The 24,481-nt window shown below is 37.6% G+C and overlaps 1 pseudogene across 1 annotated transcript in view; it reads right to left on the reverse strand.

Moving 5' to 3' along the window:
* Nucleotides 1–24,481, reverse strand: part of LOC309633838 (large ribosomal subunit protein eL31 pseudogene) — a 28,135-nt pseudogene continuing 3,654 nt past the window's right edge. Inside the window, exon 1 of the transcript in view lies at nucleotides 1–24,481. This exon is cut by the window's right edge and continues 3,654 nt beyond it. The product of the transcript in view is annotated as a large ribosomal subunit protein eL31 pseudogene (transcript).

Below are 24,481 nucleotides of genomic sequence, written 5' to 3' on the forward strand. Positions count from 1 at the left end.
TCTTTTAATAATTTTCTTTTCTACCTATATCAGTCAGAGTTGATACTGTTTCTTTCATATGAGAACCCTGAATGATACCTGAACTGGTACCAGGAATGATTGAAAGCAACTGACTTTACAGGAAATGGAAGAGTCTGGAATTTTTTATATGCTCTGGTTGGGGCTGAAGATTGTGAAAATCCAGCTAAATATTAAGGCCTAGACTCTTGCAACTAATGACACATAGTTGTAAAACAGTTTTGAAACAATTGTGAATCATGTAATATCTGGGAAAAGCACTGAAAGACTTTGCCAAGTTATAGATCTTCCACAGTCTGAAAATGCAGGAGTGCATTTTTAGGTAGTTAGATAAAGGAAGAAAGAATATAATATTAAATAAAGTTAAATCTATTAATATGGGAGCTCTGAGCAAGTATTCTTGATTTAATGTGCTAGCTCAAGTGGTGGGGACTAGTTCCAATTGGTTGCTTGTTTTAGTGTCTGGATTCTGATTAAGTGGTAGCCATGTTAAATGAAGTTGAGATGCCAAAATTCCATGGGTACTATGTAGAGGAAGAAATCCCAACTCTTGCAAGATGAGGATGTTGGAGTGGATTTATCATGTTTAATCTGCAAATGCTAATTATGTCCCATTGATAAATACATTGGTAAAGGAAGCATCAACACTTTTATCAAGTCCTTTACTGTCTGTTCTCCATAGGCTGAAGATTTAGAACAAGATGTAGAAGTGTAAATGAATCCTCTGTTTTGAATGTGGAAACCAGAAGGTGGTCATGTAGGTACCGCACTAGACAACAGACATGGCATTGGAACTAGAATTTTCTGATCCACAAGAATATTTGATGGTAGTTAATTGATCCTGGGGCAGTAGGATAGAAATGGATGGGTAGCCCACTGAAATAGAATTTGATTTGTAGTACTGATAAAACAGTAAACCTGGAGAAAGGAGGTTTGAATTGAGCTACCAGAATGAGGCATAGTCCTGTTCTGTGCCTGGGTCTTAATTTAAAAAGCTGACTGTGTGATGGCACAGAGAAGTCAGCACCATTGAGAGATCTTCATCCCATAACATTTCCTGATAGAAGGGGATGCCACGCAAAGCCATGGGGGAAGCATGAGGCTGTTTTTCTTTTTTTCCTTTTTAAAATTTTTAAAATTGAAGTATAGTTGATTTACAATGTTGTATTAGTTTTTGGGGTACTGCAAAGTGATTCAGATATATATATATATATATATATATATATATATATATATATATATATATATATATATATATATTCTTTTCCATTATGGTTTATTATAGGATATTGATCAGGAGGCAGAAGCTGGGGTAAGGGGGAGGCCCAGACCGTGGCCTTTATTGGGGTTTCTGTGGGAAGGGCAAGGCAGGCAGGGTAAACAGTTTGAATAATGTCATCATTATTCAATGGCTCTGGACTGTAGGGGTGGTCTCTAGTTGTCTGGTAACCTGCCCTGTGTTGGTTGGGGTGATTTAGGGCAGAAGAAATCTTGGTTTGGTTTGTGAGATTTAAAGGGCTAGGAAGGAGTATAGACTCACTGGGATTAGCTGTTTTGCATATGAAAGACTACTCTAGGCTGAGCCCTTTGCTATTTCTAACAACCTGGGTATCCCTGGAAAGGGCAGTCTCTCCAGGCCAGCCAAATATTTTAAGATCTGAAAACATCAGAAAATACAGAAAAAGAAAAAACAAAACCTTGATTAATGTAAGCCCCTTATCCAGTTTTCAGACTTGAGTCTGTGCACAGACATAGAGATTGCAGAGTAAAGGGGGGACAGCTGCTCTAAGGGAAGAACCTGCTAGAGTTTGTAGCGTGATGCTTCTTCCGAGACTTCAGTGAAGGCACCAGCAGATATTTATTGGGGCAAATGGATTGTGTAAATGAAAATACCCTAACACTTTGGGGGTTATTGGACACTGGACAAAGCCAACACTGATTCCTGGGGACAAACCATGGTCAAAGTAGGGCTTAGGGGGAGGTGGAAAATAAGGAGAGCTTCTGTCCTAGTTCTTCTCTGTTGTACACTTGTTGAGACCTCAAACACACTTGGTGGTTATGTACCCAGTTATATCTGTAATACACATGTCTGTTGGCAGAATTCCTATAATGGCCTTTTGTCCTGGAGCAGTGGCTATACGGTAGAAAGAGCAGAAAGGAAATCCTTACAACTCCCTCTCCCTGCCCAAATAGCAAACCAATACACTACCTCTGGAGTAAATTAGAGTTGAAGGCCATCATAAAATCCTAAAAAGTACAGAGATGATAATTCTATTACATACCCACCTAACTAACTAATTTGGTTTCTGCTGAAGATGGTTTGTTGATTAAGAATAGTCACTTGCAGCTCTGTCCCAGATGAGGTCTCCTAATATAATCAATCAATGCATCTTCTAATTATAGGTATGCAATTATTAATACAGTGCAATCATTTTTTCTCACAGAACACAGCAAACTTTTTCTTAAAGAACCAGATAGCAAATACTTTAGGCATGTGGTGCCTTACGATATTTATGGCAACCACTCTCATCTCTGACACTATAGTGCAAAAGCCACTGTAAACAGTGCATAAGTGAATGGGTATAGCTGTTTCCAATAAAGCTTTATTTATAAAAACTGATAGCCAGACCCTGAGCACAGTTTGCCAACCACTACTCTATCTCAATAGCCAGGGAACACCAAAAATAATTTGCTCTAATCAGGATAGGACAGTGGTACATTATTACCAGTGAGGCTAGGACAGGGGGTGTTTCAGTAATAGATGCACTGAAACCAGAGCAAATCTCCTCCAAGATAAATTTGGCCCTAAGAGTCCATGAGTCTTACACAAATATTTCTACCCCTTTTTCATCATATCCCAAGGGTGAAGAAAGAGACACTACAATACCTCATTTGCTTACTAAGAGTCTCAAGCTTCCATCACAAGCTAAAAAAGTCCAATTACTGACTTATCTCACATTATTGGGTGAAAGTTACATTGCATCAATATAATTAAAAGATTCAGTGACTTTCCCAAACAAAAAATTAACCTGATATGAGGTGACTCAGTAAGTTCACATCTAGAAACAAACTTTTAGCAACTCATTCTCCTAAAATTAAAATAATAAAGTTAGCACTTCACACCACATCCACAATTCTTTTTCTGTGCTTTTCAATAGGGTAAAGATAGATCATAGTCATTCTGATATTTCCTCGGAGGACATCAGATATGCTTTCTTATTAGTAGACCTCAAGACTCAGGTTTGAATGGGGATAAAGTGGAGTTTTTATTTAGCTATGCATTTCTATTGATAAATTTCAGATATGAGAGTTTTGCTCTGTAAAGGAATGCCCAGGCTATCACTGCCTTCCTAATAACTTTTGTCTGTTGAAATCTGATCTCTCCCCACACAGACATGCCACGGGTTCTGAATTACTGTGTGGCAATCCTATCAGTCACCGTAAAACTGCTAATGTGCCCCATTTAAACAGGCACAGTGGGTTTCAGAGCGGCACAGTGATAGAAAGCAGAGCTGACAGCTGTGCCGTCAATCATTTTTCTAGGCTGTGCCCTGCAGCTGTTTACCATTATCACTTATTTACTGTTTAAAATAGATGCTTTATAACCATAACTCAAAAGCCAACATAGCCACAAAGGGGAGAAAACTGTCCCTTGAGATCTGGGGAAACTTTGTGGTTGGATATATATTTAAGCTTATGTTGTTTGAGTACATCTCATTTCTCACTCCGAGTGACCCTTAGTCGGCCACATTAAAGTGATCAAGCTCACCGCAGAGTGACTAAATGGAAATATACACCGCATTTTGCCTTCAAACTCTTCTCATGAAACTAAAGTGCTTAAATACCTAAGAGAGATTTCCCGGATTCCAGAACTCAATGGCTATAGCTTAACTGGTTTAGCGTTCAGTCTTGGTCTTTATATCTTAATTAAGTTTGCTGAATGCTGGATCCTTCCACAAGAAGTGTTGTGTCAACCCAGTAAATTTTTCTCTTAAGCCAGTTTGTGGCAAAATGCAGCAAGTAAATTATACACAGAGAGAATGAGAGAGAGACAGAGTGCTGACAATGACAATAATTAAGGCTTGGTTTATGTATAAGCTGGCTTAGGAAATTCGAGCATTTCAGTCATTGTCATGACTGCTATAAGTCAACATGGGTGAATAGGTGGTAGTGAGATCCATTTTTCTCATTAAAATCGCTCTGCCCTAGTCCAGCATTTTCTGAATATAAACTGGACCTCATATATGAATTGTTTTTGCAGGCAGACTTGTTAATGATGTAAACTGCAACTAGGTTATGGAACCTCAAATAAGATATTCTAAAGATAACTTCCCATTCATTGACCAAGGTAGGGCAAAGGGAAATGTAATGGAAGAAAAATAGAGAGAAAATCTTCTCTTAATCTGCTCCAGAGCCAAAGAGCTTTGCCTGGTTTCTTTCAACGACAGGACTAGAAATGAAAGTGCACAAAAATTAAGGGAAATTCCATGGCATTATCAGGCAGTCACCCTTGCTCAATCTATGTGAACTATAAGAATAAAATAGGGATTTGGGAATTTTACATATAAAAGTCAGCTGTTTGTCATCTGAAAAATTATTTGTGAATGGGTCAGACAAGGATTTATGGTATCTATTATCTATGAAATGTGGTTTAAATTACCTTCTCTTTACACTTCAATGAGATATCTGTTTTGTTTTTCTCAGTGTATTTAGTTGTCATCAGATGGTTTTCTTTTGTACTCTGAAACTTGAACTTAAAAAAAATGTAAAGATCCTCAAGAAATCTCTTGAAAGTTGAATATTTTTCAAATTAAACCTATGAATATTTTCAGAAAGAGGAAATTTACTTTGAAAAAAAACTCAAATGAAATAAACATGTATAAATATCCAGGGTTTTAAAACACATTCTCATTTGATGACAGTCTAACATACAATTAGATGAATATTCAAGCTCTTTTGGGTGGGGTTTTGGGAAGCCATGGAAGAGGGAGGACTAGGGGATGGGAAGTTTTGTGCTCCCTTCCCGGAGCCTTGTCAGCACACTTCCTCTCATACTTCCTATTGTCTCGGGAGTAGAACCATCGGTGGCTAAGGAAAAGAGTATAGTTGCCACCCCTGTACTGAAAACAAACTTAAAAGTGTGGCCAAGGGCAATTAGGACTGTTGAGGGTGAGAGAGAACAGCAAGATGAGAGAGTAGTGGGGTCACAGCAAAAAGGAAGTCTCTGCCCCAAATTCAGCCTTTCTGTGAGCCAGGCCCCTCACACAGTTAGCAAGTTCAAGTTCATACTGCTTGCAGCACGAAGGTCAATAAATTGAGAGATGAGTTGTTGGGGGCAAGGAATAGCAACTTTATTTGGAAAGCCAGCAGATGGAGAAGATGGTGGACTAGTGTCCCAAAGAACCATCTTACCTCAGTTCGAATTCAGGATTCTTTTACACTAAAAAGGGGAAGGGATGTGATTGGTTGCTGCAAATTTCTTGGTGTTGGAATCCTTTATACTTGCAGCTTTCCACCTAGGTCAGGTCACGATGTTCCTGTAAACCTCCAACAGGACAGTTATTCTTTGTTTTGCAAAGTTTTATCTCTATATGAATGGAAAAATCTTATACCTTTAAAGGTCAGAGCCTTGAGAATGGGCTATCCTGTATATTTCAGGCTATAGGCAACATTCTTAACTTGTAGCAAACCAATAAAATGCAAATATTAAAGTAAAAGAAACAGACCCATTATGGAGTCAGATTTGTTCTTCCCTATTACAGCACATCAGATGTGCAGCTTTAGTGCTCCAGTGAGGACCGAAGTGATCACATGGCATGTTCAGGACTCATGGATCCCATGGTCATGTGATCTACGACCTCTGTGCACAGAGGGTCAGAACCACTCTCGAGCCCATTTGTCTGCCTCCACACAGAGAGGTTCTTGGTTAGGCTGCAAAAATGGACCCAGGAAAACATCTCCATCCTTGAGTGCCTTGGAAAGGTGGCAGGACTCTCCCCTTTCACAGGCAAGAAAATTAAGGCCCAGAAAAATGGCACACACCAACCTAGCCAATGGAGATGAAGAGGACTATTTGGGGATTCTGAGTCCTAGCCAGAGATGGCTGGCAGGGGACAGGGGCACATGGGGTGGCCCAGACTGTCTGTTGCCCTGGATTGGCTAAGACTCTTTGAATCTGTTTCCCTCTCTGGAAGTGGCTGGAGCTTGTCATTCTAGGAAGCCCAGAGAAAATAGCCTCAGAAAAGGCCTTGGATGAGGTTGGGAAGGTCGAGACCTGGGTCGAATTGCCTGATATTCTATCTCCAGATTCACTTCAGATCTCTCCCTCTCTGCTTCTGAAAATGACTTTGACTGCAAATGGCTCTTCTGAGGTGCAAGGAGGTGTGCAGTTCCCTCTAGAACGTGACTGAGGTTTGGGCCATCCCTAATGTTTGTGGGGTCCCAGGCTAGAGTGCAAATGGCAGCCCAGCAACCTAATACCTGTGTGCTCACAATGGAAACATGAAGCTACAAACTATAAAGTAAAAGACTGAAATTAAAATGAGTCAGGGAAAGATCTGGCTGTGGTCTATCTCTCGTTGGTGCTGTACTCCTGGGAAAGACATATCCTTCACATCTGCAGTGTGTAGATTAGCATTCCTCCACCCTGATTGCAAATAAGAATTACCTGGGGGCACTTTAAAAATTACTGTTGCCTGGGCACCAATCCAGAACAATTAAATACAAATATTGTGGGTAGAGTTTGTGTAAGACACTTAAAAAAAAAGACTTAGGGGATTCTAAGGTGCAACCAAGAGTGATAACCTTTGATCCATGAAAGAAGGTATTTGTTTGTTCTCTCAGAACACTTTTGGATCATAATATGTCAGATTCTATGAAAATTTCATTTCACTGTATCAAAGCTTGATTTGTTCATATGCTTCTTCCTGTAGCTAAATCATTCTGTATTTTAGGGCCACTTTCGTACTCTAAAGGCCTTACAATTCTTTTGGAAGAAATACTGTAGCCTGATGCTCTGTTCATCTAGTTTCACAGAATCTGTGTATACTTTTCTTGCCAAAATTCACTTCATCTACTTAACATCCAGCCTCTCTTAAGTCAATCAATATATTTTTTCCTCTCTAAAGTTTTTTTCTCATTCTGCCCTAAAATGCATTCCTCACTCCTGTCTGGCCAGGCTCCTCCTTGTTAAGCTTAATCAATAAAATTAATTCATTTGTTTATTTGTGCATTGAACATATATTTAGACAGGGTCCCATCTATGTTCATAGTTGTCTCTGAGGGTGATTTCAAATGCTTGATACACATATACATACACTTCATACCTGTCCTTCTAATTGCCTAGGATGTTAGTCTGCCAACTTCTGTAAGCAGGAAAATGGCCATTATTCTCAGCTCAGAGATGTAGGGGTGGTGTTTTGGCAAAAGAACAAGAGCAGAGAAGTATTACTCTTCTGGATTCTTCTATGTTTTGTGTTAATTGGAAATAACTTCCTAACTTCCATTCCCCTCTTGCTTTCTAAGAATTGGAGGAACAGTTTATCACAGGTCCATGCAGATTAATAAATAAGGGTCCAGGTGTCTTTGGAATGGCAGCCTTTTGATTCTTCTGAAACCAAAAAACTGGTTAATTCAAAGAAAGCGTTGCTTAATTCAAAGAATTAAGATCAAGGGTGAGTTTGCTCCCCTCCCCATCTCAGCAAAGCACCTTGAAATCCCAGTTTGGCTGTGCTCTACCAGATGGGTCTTGGGCTTTCAGTGATTGTATAGCAAAATCAGGAAGCAGCAGGAGCTTGGAGTGGCTCTGAATCTGCCAATACTGGGACCTAAGCTTTGATGATGCACGGTATTCTTATTGGAAGAAGTGTTTTTATGGTTAAAGACAATACATCTCTTCTTCCTTAAGTGGCAGTTTGTTGGCATTACTTCCTTTGATTTTTATTAAATTCATAAGAAGAAAAGCAAATCCACGTGGTCTAGAGAAGAGAAACTTGGTTAACTGCTCAGACTTAGAGTGAGAATCTTGAAAGGTACATAAGAATTAGGAATTGAATACAACCTCTCCTACCATAATATAATGTTAGCAACTGTCTACAGAGATGATGCAAGACAGTGAGACATAGTTCCCAGACAGTGAGCAACTTCATGTTGAGTGGGTGAAAAAAAGAATACTGTTAGCAGATCATCTCAGAACATGGGAAGGGAGAAAATGAGGTGCACAGGGTACTTAGAGATCAAAGGGCTGGGCACTTAGTCTGTTGTGTGTCTTGAAGGATTAAGTGGATAGGTGAAGTGGTGGCAGTTGGGGGACAGGAAGGGTACCCATTCCTACTGAGTGCTCAATGTTGTTGCTTCTAGGACCTCTCAGCTGACAGAGCAAGGCAATATATATGTGTATATATACTTATGTATATACACGCATCTGCAAATATTTTTAATGTAAACATCTATATCCATTTTAAACTAAACATGAGTTCCTAATGATGTCACCAACTCTAATTGACTGATACATGGATCAATCTATTCTTCTTCCCTCGTTTGTCCATAACCTCCCACTCTAAAAGGGAGAAACCTGGCTCCCACCATCTGCCAATCATTTACTTAACTGTCCAATCCAGTACACATGTATAGTACTTTCAGGACTGTTAACCCATATCCTCATGAGAAACAACCTTGTCTACTAGAGTACAGTGCTGATGTACAGTTCTTTTGCCTTTTGTGTCTTAAAGACACTACTCTTTTCCAAAGTGACTTAGGTCAGCATTTTCTCCCCATCCCTTTTGGTGAGATTGTTTCATACATTTTTAACACAGATTATTTTGTCACATTTGGTATTCCATCCTGGTATCCTCTGACAACCTAAATGATTTTTTTAATATTTTCATATATTAAGACCCACTCTTTATACTATAAAGCTCTATGCATTTTAACAAGTTCATAGAGTCATGTATCTGTCATTGCAATATCATATGGAGTAGTTTCACCAGCCTAAAAATTCCCTGTATTTTATGTATTCAACCCTCTCTTACCTGCCTCCCCTCCAGGAAACTTGGCAACCACTGATCTATTTACTGTCTCTGTAGTTTTGTCTTTTCCAGAATGTCCTAGAAATGGAATCATATAATATATAGCCTTTTCAGGCTATTTCCTTTCACTTAGCAATAAGCATTTAAGATTCATCTATGCCTTTGCATAGCTCGATAACTTATTCTTTTTTATTGCTAAATAGTAGTCCGTTACATGGATGTACTAGCTTGCTTATCCATTCCCTATTGAAGGACATCTTGGTTGTTTCCAATTTTTGTAAAGTATGAATAACACCGCTACAAACATTCACATGCTGGTTTTTGTGTGGCTATAAATTTTCAAATCAATTAGGTAAATAACTAAGAGTGTGATTGCTGGAATTCATGGTTAGATTATGTTTAGCTTTGAAAGAAACTGCCAAGCTGTTTTCCAAAGTAGCTATTTTGAATTCTTACCAGCAATGAATGTGAGTTCCTGTTGCTCTACATCCTTACCAGCAATTAATGTTTTTTTTTTTGATTTTAGTTTTTTTAATAGATGTGTAGTTGTATCTCATTGTTGTTTTAAGTTGCAATTCCTAATTACAAATGATGTTGAACTGTTTTTCACATACTTTATTTACCAGCCGTATATCTTCTTCGGTGAGGTTTCTGTTCAGATCTTTTGCCCTTTTTTAATTGTATTGTTTGTTCTCTTATTGTTGAGATTTAGGAGTTCTTTAATTATTTTGGATATGAGTTCTTATCAGATATGTGTTTGCAAATATTTGTCACAATATTTTTTCAAAGTTTTGTCCTTTCATTATCTAAGTAGTGTCTTTCTTGGAGTGACAGTTTTGAATTTTAATAAAATTTACTTACCACTTTTTTTCTTTCATGGATTGTGCTTTTGATGTTGTATATAAAAATAAGGTCACATACATTTTTCCATCTTCTAGAAGTTTTATAGCTTTGCATTTTAAAGTTAGATCTATGATCTAAGTTGAGTAATTCTATTTTGTGGAACATGTGAAGTCTGTCTAATTTTACAGTTTTTACATATGGACATCTAATTTGTGTAGCACTGTTTGTTGAGAAGATTATCTGTTCTCCAAACAATTGCCTTTGCTCATTTGTCAAAGATCACCTGACTATATTTATGACAGCCTGGTTCTAGGCTCTCTATTCTGTTGTATTGATCTATGTGTCTATTATTTTGAGAATAGAATGCTATCTTGATTGCTGTCTCTTATAATAAGACTTGATATCAGGTAGTGTCAGTCCTCCAGTTTTATTTTTCTTTTTCAATATTATGTTGGTTATTCTAGGTCTTTTGCCTTTCCATACAAACTTTAGAACCAGTTTGTCAGTATCTACAAAATAATTTACAGAGATTTGGTCGGGATTATGTTGAATTATAGTTAATTTGGTAAGAATTGAATTTTAACAATATTATGTCTTCCAATCCATGAACGTAGGATATATTTCCATTTATTTATATCTTCTTTGATTTCTTTCATCAATGCTCTGTAGTTATCTGTACATAGAATCTTATAATATTTTGTTAGATTCATGTCTATTTCATTTCTTTGTCCTAGTATAAACGGTATCTGTTTTTAATTTCAAATTTCTTATTTAATTTTAGTAAATTGTGTCTTTCAAGGAATTTGTTCATTTAACTAATTTGTCAAATTTATTGCCATGCAGTTGTTCACAACTGTTTTTACTATTTTTAAAAATGTCTGTGGAATCTGGAATGATGTACTCTCTTTCTTTCATGAATGAAATTTGTAATTTGTATTTTCTCTCTTTTTTATTGATAAATCTAGATAGAGGCCTGTATTTTATTAATCCTATCAAGAGACCTATTCTCAGTTTTGTTGATTTTCTATCATTTGTCTATTTTTTATTTCACTGATTTCTACTTTGCTTCTATTTTATTGTTTTGTTCCTTTTGCTTTAATTTCCTCTTCTTTTACTAGCTTCTTAAGATGAAAGTTTAGATCAGTGCTTTTAAATCTTTCTTTTGTCTTTTCTAGATATTTCCCTTTAAGCATTGCTTTAGCTGCATTCCACAAAGTTTTGATGTATTTTGCTTCCATTATCATTCAGTTCAAAATATTTTCTAATTTCCTTTGGAATTTCTTTTTTGATCCATGAGCTATTTAGAACTTTGTTGGTTAGCTTCCAAATGTTTAGGGATTTTCCTGACATCTTTTTGTTATTGACTTGTTGTGTGAAAGATCATATTTTTATTTGTTTTATTATTTTTAGAGAATATGCTTTGTATGAATTCAGTTCTTTAAAATGGATTGAGACCTTTCATGGCTCAGCAGCTGATCTATCTCATGTATATTCCACATACACTTGGAAAATATGTGAATTCCACAGTTGTTATGTGTAGTGTTCTATAAATGTCAATAAGGTTAAAATTGGCTAATAGTGTTGTTCAAGTTTTCTATATATTTATTAATTTTTAACTTTTTGTGGTTCTATAACTTTATTTGACAATCAACAGTTAGTTCTCATCCACATTAAGTGTCTGTAGATTTTTGAAAGTGGTGACAGGTATATAGGTGACCAAGGTATAGAGCTCGTTTGGTGAATCTTCATGTTCATTACGATTTCTGCACATGGGCATGAGATGGGACATTCCTTATTCCTTTGGCCCAGACAGCTTTGCTAAGCTTGGTGTCAATGCGTACATCTGGAGTTCTCATCTCCTTCATGGCAAATTTCAGGATTTCTTTGAGTGCCTGAGGGACACGTTTCTTGAAACCCACTCCATGGATGCTCTTGTAAATGTTGATAGTGTATTCTCTGGTCACCACCTCATTGATGGCGGATTGGCCCTTCTTCTTCTCTCCACCCTTCTTTGTGGGAGTCATTCTGCCAGGCTCTGGTTGGAAAACAATCTTTAATATATATGTTTTAATCAATTACTGGAAAAGAAATATTAAAATCTCCAATTTTAATTGGAATTTGTCTTTTTCTCCCTTAGCTCTGTCAGTTTTTGCATTATTTTGAAGCTTTGTATTAGATGCATGCACATTTAAGATTGTTATGTTTTCTTAATAAATTGTTTATTGCATCGTTATGAAATGCCTACCATTATCTCTGGGAATACTCCTTATCATGAATTCTACTTCTTGTGATATTAATGTAGCCCCTACAATTTTCTTCTGATTAGCTGTTTGCATGGTATAATTTTCCCAATCTTTTATTTTTTAAGCTGTGTCTATACTTGAAGGCTATTTCTTGAAAGCAACATATAATGTGTGTTTCCTACTTGTCTAGTTTGACAATCTTTACCTTTTAATTGTAGTTTTAGTCCACTCACAGTTGAAGTAATTATTGATATGTTTGAATTTAAGACCACCACTGCCTTGTCTGTTCTTTGTTCCTCTTTTCGTCATTTCCTTCTTTTTAAATTAACCAAGTATTTGAAAAACTTATTCCATCTTAACTCATCCATTGGTTTTTAGCTATTTTAGTGATTGCCATAGGGATTACAATACGTGTCCTTATATTACCATAGTCTTCCTTGAATTAACATTATACTTCTTTAAGTATAATATAAAAAACTTATTATAGCATATTTTAAACGATCTCTCCCATTCTTAGTGCTATTATTGTCTTTCATTTTACCTCTGCATTTTTATAAACCCCACAGTACATTTTTATGTACTTTGAATAGTAAATTGTATTTTTAAAAAAGAAATGAAGGCTTCCCTGGTGGCACAGTGGTTAAGAATCCACCTGCCAATGCACGGACACAGATTCGAGTCCTGGTCCGGGAAGACCCCACATGTCGCTGAGCAACTAAACCTGTGTGCCACAACTACTGAGCCTGTGCTCTAGAGCTCATGAGCCACAACTTCTGAGCCCATGTGCCACACTACTGAAGCCATGTGCCTACAGCCCATGCTCTGCAAAAGGAGAAGCCACTGCAATGAAGAGCAGCCCCCGCTCGTCGCAACTAGAAGAAAGCCCATGCGCAGCAATGAAGACCCAATGCAGCCAAAAATAAATAAATAAAAATAAAAATAAAAAAAGAAATGAGAAAAATACTTTCAGTTTACCTGCATATACATACTTCCTGACATGCTTCATTTCTTTATTTATGTTACTGTTTCTATCTGATATCATTTCCCTTCAGCACAAAGAGTTTTCTCTTATATTTCTTTCTGCTGGGGAAAATTCTCTTGGCAATTCTTTTTGTCATTTTTCCCCATTATTTTTATAGAATATTTTCACTTGATATAGAATTCTAGGTCAACAGACTCTCTTTTTCCCTTTAGCACTTTAAAGATGTCTTGTCATTTTCTTCTGGCTTGTACTGCTACGGATGAGCTGTCTGCTCTCATTCTTCTCATTGCTCCTCTTTAGAGAACATGTCTTTATTTTCTGGTTGCTTTTAAGATTTTTCTCTTTGTCTTTGGTTTTCAACAAGTTGAATATGATTTGCTTAGGATTTGTTAAGCTTCTTGGGTCTGTCCACTGGTATTTTTCATCAAATTTGGAAAAAAAATGTAGTCATTATTTCTCCAAAATTATTTTTACTCCCATGCTTCCTCTCATTTTGGATCACCTGTCTTACATATGTTAGACCACTTGATATAGTTTTACGATCACCGGTACTTCTACTTTTTTCTTTTTCTCACCCAATCACTGAGGCTTGGAATATTCTGCACTGGCAGCAAAAGCTTGCACAGTTAGAGTCAGGACCTAAAACACTGGAAAAGCTAACACATAGATTTGGAGTCTCATCAAGGTATAAGTAACCCCAGATGTTTTTATGAGGGTAAGCTATTGTGGAGAAGGATGAAGATGAGCTGAAGCTATTTTAGAGAGGAGGTAGAAAGAGAAAAGGCAGGGAGTAAAGGAAAAGACCCTATGATTAGCAAAGATAAGCTTTGAGGATGTCACAAATTGGCTTCCTAGTGTTTATTTTCTGAGTGGTAAAGGAAGGAGTAGAAATATTTGACAAACAATCTTTTATATTGCCCACCCATTTCTGGTGAATAAATTCAAAGAGGCAACTGAGCAAAGTTTGAGAGAGAAAGTGTATTTTCCACCTCCAATGCTCTCGTTTGGCTAACATAGGTTAGAAAAAGAGTTACCAGAGGAACTGATACCCTGACTTATTGTATCAGATGGGGACTTCTCTGGGTCTCCCAAGATTCACCCCTCTGTCAAGTCTCCTGCCTGGAGTCTCTTCAAAAATCTGTGAAAGACCTCCAGCAAGTCAGGTAGCAATGACTTTTAAAGTTAAACAACATGTAGTCTATTTACATTCTCTTATCAGGGGTAAATCAGAGCAATTAAGGAAATCAATTGATTATTTTTTTTAACATCTTTATTGGAGTATAATTGCTTTACAATGGTGTGTTAGTTTCTGCTTTCTAACAAAGTGAATCAGCTATACATATACATATAGCCCCATATCTCCTCCCTCTTGCATCTGATTATTAACTAATTAACTAGCTTAAGTTAATTAATTAAAATTAAATTGGAATGTAATTAAAATTTTCTCCTTGGAGGGAAATTAAAAAAAGAAAACACAAAAACGTTGAGAAACTTTGCCTTGAGCCTCCTCAGATGACCCATAAGAAGGCTTGTTCGATGATGCTCCACAATTAATTTTAAAGAACTCCCAACCATGTTTTTGTCTTATTTTAAAGTAGTAGATACTTTTTCTTAAACTAAGAGAGCCATAGAGTAGAAATGGCTGTCCAGCACATCTATATAGAGAGGGCCAGAGGCATCTAGCTTCAGACTCCCTGGAAAGGGTGGGAGCAGAAACATATCTTCTGCAGAATTCAAAGACCCCAGTATTCAGCTGAGGGGTAGTCAGACCTGGGGTAGACCAGAAGCTGGAAGTGAGAGATGCAGTGACAGCAACCATACTCAGCCTAATGTATGCCAGAGCAGATGGACCACGTCCAGTCCAGCCATGTAGAGCATCCCAGCATTCTCACATCCTTTTGGACTGTACCTGCACCCGTAGTGGTAGGGTCAGAACTGGCTGTGAATTGAATTCGATTACATTTCCAGCAGACGGCCCAGTGGGAACTCAAAGTGGAAATAAAGTTCAGGTAAAGAAGAATATAGCACATCACATTTCTTATATCCCTGCATTTTTGGCCTGGGATTTTGTCTACTATGTGAACTTATGAAGAAATGCACATCCGATAATGTGATGCGGACAGAATGCTGGATCCCCTATATTTCTTGAGAACCTGAAACAGCTGATGAGCAGAGCCGCAGAAGAACATACACTGGGTATAGGTGGAAATTCTTACACGTGATATGGGTTCATAGGCATTGTTAACTTCTTCAAGCAAAAGCTAAAAATTCTAGTGTTGAATGGGCAGAGATGGTGGTCTTTCTCCAGAAATTTCTGCTGGCTGCCTCTTCTCTTTTCCCCACTTGTCATCTTTCCAGGTGGTAAAATCCTGTCTGAATTTTAGTGCTTAGGATTTTTCTTCATGAGCTGCTTGAATCCCAGAAAAAAAGCCCTGAGCACTGTAAAGTGAGCTCCCATGAATAATTCTGCAAAATTTTATTGCCAAATAAGATATTCAGTTCTGTGGGCTGAGTTAACCAGCTCTGCATAGATGACAATGATGGCCCAGGGCCCGTGTCAGCCCCTGCTGCCCTCAGTTTCTTTCCCCCAGGAAGTTCCACTGGAGTCTTTGTAGTGTCAAAGTGTAATTTTTGAAAAGTTGAAAATCTAACTCTCATAGAAATATAGAGGAAGCTTGTATCAAAGATTTACTCAACTCATTAGTGAGGAAGCCAGTAAGAAAGAAGCTGGTTCAAGGAGAATTTGAGGAACTGAGTATTTACACGCATTTTTAAAATGTTAGAATGAATTGCCATGTTAGATACAAGACTTGTTGATACCCTACAGGACAAATAAAGCCAAATCTTTGGGGTTATTTTATATCACAAACAGAAATCATTAATAGTTTTCTTGGACAGAAATCTATAAGTTATGAAACTTCACAGGACCTAATTACTAGACAACAAAATCAAACACAGGTATGTTCTCCTGGATAACTGAATAATCTTTTGGTCAGCTTATTAAGCCATGTCCCAGTATGACATTGAAAGGACATGATTCCTCCCCCTTTGCCTTATTTCCATGTTTTAGATAGTATATCTTAACAGCAGCTCTTTGAAATGCTGGTGACAGTGTCTAGAACTTATCTCTGAGCTATGAGTCCTGCTTAATCAGCATTTTGGGACATGAATATATATACATCAGAATTGAAGAAAACAAGCACATTGCAGGAGGGCTCTGGCTTGGAGAGGAGAAGGGGACAAAATGGGTGGTGTGGGGAATTAATTTTTTAAAAATATTTTCTGTTGTTAAACATTTTTTTAGTCACTGAGCTTCATGTGATTAGTACTTTGGATTCAAAAAAAGATTTTGGCTCTGTTCAGGTTAGGATGTGGAGAAAAGGGAATCCTCTTGCACCGCTGGTAGGAATGTAAATAGACACAGCCACTATAGAGAACAGTATGGAGGTTCCTTAAAAAACTAAAAATAAGATTACCATATGACCCAGCAATCTCACTACTGGGCATATACTCAGAGAAAACCATAATTCAAAAAGGCACATGCACCACAGTGTTCATTGCAGCACTAGTTACAATAGCCAGGTCATGGAAACAACCTAAATGCCCATCAACAGATAAATGGGTAAAGAAGATGTGGTACATATATTCAATGGAATATTACTCAGCCATAAAAAGGAACGAAATTGGGTCATTTGTAGAGCATGCATGGACTTAGAGACTGTCATTCAGAGTGAAGTAAGTCAGAAAGAGAAAAACAAATATCATATATTAATGCATATATGTGGAATCTAGAAAAATGGTACAGATGAACCTGTTTGCAAGGCAGAAATAGAGGCACAGATGTAGAGAACAAACGTATGGATACCAAGGGGGGAAGAAGGGGTGGAATGAATTGGGAGATTGGGACTGATGTATATAAATTAATATGTATAAAATAGATAACTAATGAGAACATGCTGTATAGCACAGGGAACTCTATTTCATTTGGCTGTACAGTAGAAACTAACACAACATTGTAAAACCACTATACCCCAATTAAAAAAAGAATAAAAAGGGAAAAGAGAGTGAAGAAAACAGGTTGCTTGAATTCTGGTTCAGCCACTGACTAAATGCATGACTTGGTCAAGTCACCTAAGATTGCTGTAGGTGACAGCTGGTCTCCAAAGATGGCCCCCAGTGAACTCTGCCTCCACTTTAATACCCTTGTGCAATCCCCTTCCAGGGTGGCTTGGACTGGCCCTATGCCTCCTTTTTAAGCAATAGAACATGGGCTAAGTGACACCGCCTAAGCCTTGGGAAGTCCTGACAGCCTCTGCTTTTGTGCTCTTTTAGAAGTCAGTCTGTACATAAGAAGTCTGACTGTCCCACCGGAACGAGAGGCCATGCGAAGGGGCCCTGGAAGATGAGGGGCACGTGGGGAGGGAGATCTCAGCGGGAAGCTCTCCGGTTCTGGACATGTGATTGATGACAGCATCCTGGACACTCCAGCCTACATGATGTTGAAAGCACTGGAGTTAAATGCCTTAAAAACAAGTAAACAAAAAACCATTTAAAACAAAGCTAAAGATGACATTGCCAAGCAAAGGTAGACTGTGTGCGGGGCTTCCTGGTGGGAGGTGAACCTAATGAGAAAGGAGGGGTTTAGGGAGGAAAGTAAGCTTAATTGCAATGTTCAAAAGTTGTGGCATATTCTTTTAAAAGAAGCCAAAGATGCGCCATTTTTGAGTTATTGCAAAGTTGTACAAATCACTGGAGAAGATGTCTTAGGGAAGAATCCTGTGTGATAGGTAGGGAGAGAAAGGGAGACCCCAGATAACCAAATAGGTCTTTTTCATCCGATATGAATGGTTTTATAGCTGCATAGCTGGGAGCTTGGAGTAAACCTCAAAATGAAAGAATTACTTAAGGATGAGATTTACTATAGCAACAGAATATTTGTCATCTAAGGAGACCTAGTTGAAAACAAGGTTTACAAGACTTTAAACAGAAACATACTTTATTTTCAATAGTTTCATGATTGTTTTAAAACATTTGAGCCTACCCTAAGATAAACCATACCCTCCATAAGTCTTGTCTTCAGAGTAATTTTTGAATTCAGAAGAGCTAACCTTTGAAAATGTGTAATTCAATGTAAAGGAAAACTTAGCTTTCTTTACCTTGAATTCTTTAGAATAGTGAATTTTAGTATATACTGACTTTGTAAATACTGAGGGTTTTCAAGTTCTCCAATATGATGTCAATAAAGAACATAAGTATCAAATGCAGCCTTAGATGTGGTTCTTAGTTTTTCCCCCCAAACTTGAAAAATGTCCAACCTCAAGTGGTTTCTTTATGTACACTACTCGTTTCTGTGTTAGGGACTCCGTTTATGTCCTATGAGCATCTGCAGATCCCATGGGGTGCATGTTGTATCTCTCTTTTCTTGAGATCCAGGAGCAAGGCAGGAAAAGATTTCAACAAGTCCTGAAATAGGGACTGTTTTATATTACAGGGATATAGAAAATGAGAACAGAAGGTCATGGAACTGCATACAAGAAGAACAGCTGTTGCAAAAGAGATGCAAACACAAACTCTATTCTGAGCTGACTCTTCTTCTCAGCTCTCAGCACTTTTAATCTGGAAAGCTCTTCAGAAATCATTAAATCTCCATTCTGATAGCCAAAGACAAAGATGGAAATAATATCTGATGTTGGAAGGAATCTTTTAAAACTGTCTAACATTATAGGTAAGGACTCTAAGGCTCATAGAAGTGAAGCAACTGGTCTAATGACCCATGATGGATTAATGGTAGAATTTGGAAAAGGGTGTGAATAATGTTCGGGTAACACTTAAGAAAATATTTTTCGGGCAGGGACATCATGGACAATGTTTACGTCATGGCATTATTTGTTTCTGTATATTTGCCTAACTGCAAAATGTTTTGTACAGAAAAGCATTTAGGTGCTTTCAAACTATTAGGATTTTTTGACTCTGAGTTGAGAAAATAGACATAAAGGGACTTCTGTACATATGAAAACTAGTACATGGGTGTCTCTTTTATAGCTAATTTTATTATATGACAGATTTATACACATAGTTCATAACAATAAAAAAATATTCTCTGTCTTACTTATCACCATGTCATTTTTTTCCCTAAAGGAACCACTTTGCTTCTATTTCTTCCACTATTTACACCAATGTTTCTATATAATATGCTATTTTATATCAATAGAAGCAGCACTATAAGCTAACTCTCATTAATTTTAGACATTATTTATTAACTTTCTATTGTGGCATTAGAGGATTTAGCTTAGTCCAAATGTTACTTATAACAGAACCTGAGATTGAATTTTTCAACCCCTGGTGAGTAGGAACCTGGGATCAGATTTATTAGTTTTGAAAAATCAATGACATTTCTTTCAACCATGACATTTCTTGCAACTAAGTGTTGTGAGGAAGGTTCATGTCTGTCCCACTATTATGTGCACAGGTTGGAGTTCTTTACAGATGCAAAGTCACTTATGACCCACATCTTTTGAGATATGTATTATTACTGTTTTCCAACATTCTATAATGAGCCTAATCCAAGGTTATATCCCGTGTAATTAGAAAAGCCAGGATTTAAACTCAAATCTCTTCGATTTCAAAGACCAATCTTTTCCTAATGTTTCATACTCTCCCTAAAAGAAAGTTTCCTTCCAACAGAACTTTCTCTGTACCTTTAGGTGCTGTGACTGCTGCTACATTCTTCTTGTACAGGAAACCTTCGAAAAAAGAGTTCTGTGGGTCTTGAGGAGAAATATAGTGTCATGAAGAGGTATGAGTGGAATAGAAGGGGGCACCTGGCATCTGGTGATTGGAGGAAAGGATCAGGCTCCCAAGTTGATTTTGTGAGAGACGAGGACAAAGCTGAGTCCAGTAGGCAGCAGATCTCAAGCATTTTGCTCCTGGTGCAGGTTGATTTTCTACCCAAAATCCTTTGAATCCAGCTGATTGGGGAGAACTCCAGATATAAGAGAGGTTTCTCCAATAAAGGAGGGAAAAATTCTTTTCGTGTTGTCCTGTATTTTCAGTAGCAAGGATGAGGAAATGCTATGATGGGCATTTGTTAGTGTTAGTGTAACTGGAAGAATGAAAGTCACTTCTACTCTTCCCTTCTTCCCCAGACTGGGGAGGAAGATGGCCCTTGACTAAGAACATGATTGCATTCCTTAAAAGAGCTATTTCAAAGTTTTGGCAGCATCTTTGGTCAGCTAAGGGAAGGACGATTGTGAAGTGTCTCTCTCAGTGACAGGCTGTTTTCAGCACCAGCAGGTCTGTGTGTGTGTGTGTGTGTGTGTGTGTGTGTGTGTGTGTGTGTGTTTGGTCTGTTTGATTGACTTAACAGTTACTTCTTGGGCAATCAGAAGAACACAGAAGCAAACCTGCAGCTCATATGGTGGAAAGACTTGGAAGAGCATGGTGCTTTGGGCACTTCTACCCACCAAACACTGAATATACGTTTGTTCTCGGTTCTGCTGGAAACCTCATAGTTTATGCTAACATAAATATTTGAGCATTGAGGAAATGTAGCTCTGTGAGGCCACTGGAAAAATTGATTGCTTTGGGTAGGGTGTGAGGTTTTCTATAATGTTAGTGGAAATTCACATGAGGATTAGAAGAAGTTACTTTTGTAAAAAGGTACAAAATAGCAAAGTTAGGAACCGGAAGTATCCATGGAAGCTCTTTGTGAAGTTTTGACTTCTTGGGTGCTGTTTTCTTTTGACCAACAGAAAAACCTTAATTAGGATACTGTTCTGTAATTCCCTTGGTAGTTCAATTCTTCAGCCCTGTGTGTGATGTTGGTGGAGAAAAGAGGGTCAGAACAGTGAAGGTGGGTGTGTTGTCCCTTCATTCAGCCCTTTTGTGGAGTCCTGCTGAGGAAGGAGGCATTCTGGGAACTGACAGGCCACGGGGTTGGAGGTAGCAGGGTGAAGGACAGAAAGGACTGATTGCCAAGTGAGCAACTCAGAAGAGAGCCACATAAATCTCCTTCCTTTCCTTTCTTACACTGTGTTAAAGGAAGGTGAAGGGAAGAGAAAAAAGAAGAGGACAGGAAAGAAAGGAGGGAGAAGAGAGGAGAAGACAAAAAAAGAGAGTTAATAATGAACTGTGGCTTTCCCTTGAAGAACCAGAGTTAGGCAAGCACCCTACTGTGGGTTTGTTAATGTCAATATCTCCAAATCAATCATTGTGATACACCACATTAACCAACTGAAGAATAAAAACCATACGATCATCTCAATAGATGCAGAAAAAGCTTCTGATAAAATTCAACATCCATTTATGACAAAAATTCTCCATAAAGTGGGCATAGAGGGAACATACCTCAACATAATAAAGGCCATATATGACAAACCCACAGCTAACATTATTCTCAATGGTGAAAAGCTGAAAGCATTTCCTCTAAGATCAGGAAAAAAACAAAGATACCCACTCTTGCTACTTTTATTCAGCATAGTATTGGAAATCCTAGCCAGAGCAATCAGACAAGAAAAAGAAATAAAAGAAATCCAAATTGGAAAGGAAGAAGTAAAACTGTCACTGTTTGCAGATGACATAATACTATACATAGAAAATCCTAAAGAGGCGACCAGAAAACTACTAGAGCTCCTCAATGAATCTGGTAAAGTTGCAGGATACAAAATTAATATACAGAAATCCATTGCATTTCTATAAACTAACAATGGAGTATCAGAAGGAGTAGTTAAGGAAACCATCCCATTTACCATTGCATCAAAAAGAATAAACCTACCTAAGGAGGTAAAAGACCTGTACTCAGAAAATTATGAGACACTGATGAAATAAATGAAGACAACACAAATAGATGGAAAGATATACTGTGTTCTTGGACTGGAAGAATTAATATTGTTAAAATGACCATACTACCAAAGGCAATCTACAGAGTCAATACATTTCCTATCAAATACCAATGGCATTTTCCACTGAACTAGAACAAATAATTTTAAAATTTGTGCAGAAACACAAAAGACCCTGAATGGCCAAAACAATCTTGAGGAAGAAGAACAGAGCTGGAGGTATCATGCTCCCTGACTTCACATTATGTACAACTCTACAGTAATTGAAACAGCAGTACTGGCACAAAAATAGACACATAGATCAATGGAACAGAATAGAGAGCCCAGAAATAAACCCATGCACTTATGCTCAATCTACAACAAAGGAGTCAAGAATACACAATGGAGAAAAGACAGTCTTTTTTTTTTCATTTTTCTTTTATTTTTTGGCCACACAGTGCAGCATGTGGGATCTTAGTTCCCTGAACAAGGATCGAACACATGCCCCCTGCACTGGAAGCATGGAGTCTTAACCACTGGACCACCAGGGAAGTCCTGAGGCAGTATTTTCAATAAGTGGTGCTGGGAAAACTGGATAGCTACATGTAAAAGAATAGAATTAGAACATTCTCTAATGCTATACAAAAATAAACTCAAAATGGATTAAAGACCTAAATGTAAGGTCAGAAACCATAAAACTCCTAGAGGAAAACACAGGCAGAACACTCTTTGACATAAATCACAGCAATACTTTTTTGGATCCCTCTCCTAAAGCAAAGGCAATAAAAACAAAAATAAACAAATAGGACCTAATTAAACTTAAAAGCTTTTGTACAACAAAGGAAACCACTGACAACTTGAAAAGACAACCTACTGAATGGGAGAAAATATTTGAAATTGAGATAACAGATAAGGGCTTAATATCCAAAATATATAAACAGCTCATACAACTCAACATCAAAAACCAAAACCAAAACCAAAACAAACAACCCAATTAAAAAAAGGGCAGAAAACCTAAATAGGCATTTTTTCCAAAGAGGAAATGCAGATGGCCAACAGGCACATGAAAACACGCCCACCATCACTAATTATCAGGGAAATGCACATCAAAAACACAATGAGATATCACTTCACACCAATCAGAATGGCTATCATCAAAAGGAGCACAAATAACAAATGTTGGTGAGGATATGGAGAAAAGTGAGCCCTACCACACTGTTGGTGGGAATGTAAATTGGTTCAGACACTGTGGGAAACAGTATGGAGGTTTCTCAAAAAACTAAAACTAGAACTACCACATGACCCAGCAGTTCCACTCCTGGGTATATATCTGAAAAAAACAAAACCACTAATTTGTAAAGATACATGCACCCCAATGTTCATAGAAAAGTTATTTACATTTGCCAAGATATGGAAGTAACATAAGTATCTATTAACAGATGAATAGATAAAGAAGATATGATATATATATGTAACATTTTACATATATATAAAATGAAATACTCCTCAGCCATGAAAAAGAATGAAATTTTGCCACTTGCAGCAACATGGATGTCTTGGAGGACATTATGTTAAATGAAATAAGTCAGACAGAGAAAGACAAATACTGTATGATATCACTTATATGTGGAATCTGAAAAATACAACAAATAAGTGAATATGACAAAAAAGAAGCAGACACAGATATAAAGAACAAACAGGTGGTTACCAGTGGGGAGAGGGAAGGGGGGAGGGGCAATATAGGGGTGGGGGAGTAAGAGGTACATACTATTATGTATAGAATAAGCTACAAGGACAAAACAGAGAATATAACCAATATTTTATAACTATAAATGGAGTATAACCTTTAAAAGTTGTGAATCACTATATTGTACACCTGTAACATATAATATTGTACATCAACTATAACTCAATAAAAATAAATAAATAAAATGCATTGCTCCATTAAAAACAATGTGTGTTGCCTCTTGGTCTCAGGTCAGTCTTCAAATTGCTTCCTTATAGTGCTGACTTGGTGAGATAGCAAATCTTCTCTTCATGTCACCATGACCCCATGATCTATATTCTGGTAGTTGTACTCATAAGACAGGAGGGGGACCTGGGGAAGGGTTTCTTAAGGCTGAGACAGTCTTCATTTCCATGTGGACCCCCAGTGGGGACAGATTGGTGACCCTGCATGCACAGCTATGAGAGGGTCAATTCAGGGCTGAATATGCTTCTGCTTGGCTCCCTACTACACTCAAGAAGATTATTTCCCTTAAGAATTCAAGTTCCTGCATTTCTATCTTCCCTGTTATTGATGTCCTGACCACTCCTCTTGTCTCCTTTAAAATCTTTGATGTTTTTGTCGTTTCTGTGAGTAAAAAACTAATTCTGGACTCTTCCTGTCTCATGTTATTCCTGACCATTGTTTGTGTTTTCTCAGTGGATGACTCACATCTGTTCAGTTACAGGGAGGAAATTATTCCTCAGGATATAATTGAAAGAATTTGGTGGGTACAGAGTGGGGTTGAAACACAGATTAATATTTAGAAAGATTGCCCCACTGCCCTG

Source organism: Balaenoptera borealis (assembly GCF_965194805.1).
Source record: "Balaenoptera borealis genome assembly, chromosome: 8".
Taxonomy (NCBI): Eukaryota; Metazoa; Chordata; class Mammalia; order Artiodactyla; family Balaenopteridae; genus Balaenoptera; species Balaenoptera borealis.